This window comes from Nanorana parkeri, unplaced genomic scaffold (assembly GCF_000935625.1).
Source record: "Nanorana parkeri isolate BGI_ZX_2015 unplaced genomic scaffold, ASM93562v1 scaffold2410, whole genome shotgun sequence".
Lineage (NCBI taxonomy): Eukaryota > Metazoa > Chordata > Amphibia > Anura > Dicroglossidae > Nanorana > Nanorana parkeri.
The window spans coordinates 132,849-134,523 of NW_017308678.1; the positions used below are offsets into that span (position 1 = coordinate 132,849).

The 1,675-nt window shown below is 45.1% G+C and overlaps 1 protein-coding gene across 1 annotated transcript in view; it reads right to left on the reverse strand.

Moving 5' to 3' along the window:
• The window catches only part of HERC4 (HECT and RLD domain containing E3 ubiquitin protein ligase 4), a 43,409-nt gene that overhangs the window by 20,891 nt on the left and 20,843 nt on the right, over positions 1-1,675 (reverse strand). The gene's annotated exons all lie outside the window — the stretch shown is intronic.

The window sequence follows — 1,675 nt, forward strand, 5'->3', positions numbered from 1 at the left end:
AGGCAAAGAAGTGATGCCTGGTTGGAAAAATGTTGTCCCATTTAAGTGTGTATATATCAAAAGGTACACACACAAAAAAGTGCATGCTGATTATTCATCATACATAAAAAAAAGTGATTTAAAAGGACAATGGAAATGAAAAATGATGTAAAGTGTAAGTTAGAGTCCTGAGCTTCTGGTAGCATTGCCCTTTAATACACAAAATAACACACACTCAAATATTTCATTAGGATGCAAGAACGCCCACCCACAGCCCATTTTCACTGGTAATGCTGTAGAGCAGCTGACATGGAAAATTATACAATGACCGCATGTGATCTGTTCCTAGAGCAATGGATGCTGGGAAAAGGAGCATTGGTTAAATGGATATGGCAGAAGACACCAATGAGACGAAAAGCCTATTCTTACCTCTGGTAATCCCTGGTTTACATCCTGAGAAAATGCAGTAGAAGGAAAGCGCTTGTTAGTACCCATGTTCCCAATGCAATTTAAACGCACACTAGCTAAAATGAAAAATTCCACAAAACAGCTAAATCTGGAAGCCTACAACGTTGTGCACTGTTACAAACCCAAGCAATAGACTACATATGTAGTGACTGAAATGAGTACAGCATGTCTCTGTTACTCTGCAGGTGCCTGATGCTAGACTCTTATCCAACTCTATGGACTTTAGCAAGGAACTGACATTGTATACCTGAATTCAAGACATTATTTTCATATGCTAAAATAACACAAATCAGTGCTTAAAAACACCTTTAAAGCCCAAATGAACCCACAAAATGTATTACTATAAAGCAGCCATGCTCTAAATAAGTAATACATCTGGTCTCTTACTTTTTAAAAGGAGAACTATGGGGTCAGGGCTTTTCCCCATAGTTCTCCTTAGGGTAACGGGAGGACACAAACTAGCGTCCTCCCGTTACCCTAAGCTCAGTATACCGCGAGCTACAGCTCGCGGTATACTGAAGCGCCGGAGCGGATCCCGACATCGATGTCGAGATCCGCCCAGCTGCGTGAGCGACAGCTAGCTCTGCCTGTCTAGAGGCAGAGCCAGCTGTACCCGCCCCCTCCCCCGTCCGTTCCGCCAGTCAGTGCTGGCGGATCGGAACGGGTAGGGGGGAATCCAGCCCCTCCCCCTGTCACGGAAGAGAGCCGTGACAGGATCGAGAGGTGAGCGAACGCCGGTATCTGTTCGCTCACCTCCCGATCTACTGAGCCGACCTGTGACAGTCTCATTGTCACAGGTCGGCTGGAACTATGAGGTGAGTGGAAATCACTCATCTCCTTTAACTGGTAAGTTCTGTAGCAAGGGTTAAAACACACTGAGGGAAATTTATCAAAACTGGAGCAGACAAAATCTGGAGCAGATTTGCACTGCAACCAATCAGCTTCTCATTTTCAAATCTTACCCGAGAAAACTGGAGAGCTGCTGATTGGTTGCCACTGGCAACTGCTCCACATTCTGTCTGCTCCAGTTATGACAAATTCCCCCCACTGTGTTGCAGCAATCTAGAGAGTCAGTCTCCTGCATTTTGACACAACCCCTTCCTGAACAGTGGATTAACAAACAGTTCTGCTCAGCCTGCAAGAGTGATGTATTGTCCGCGGAATTCTGGACTGCGGAAGAGTCAGACTGCCGCTTTCAGTGAGAGGGTATTTTAAACCGTGATATTAT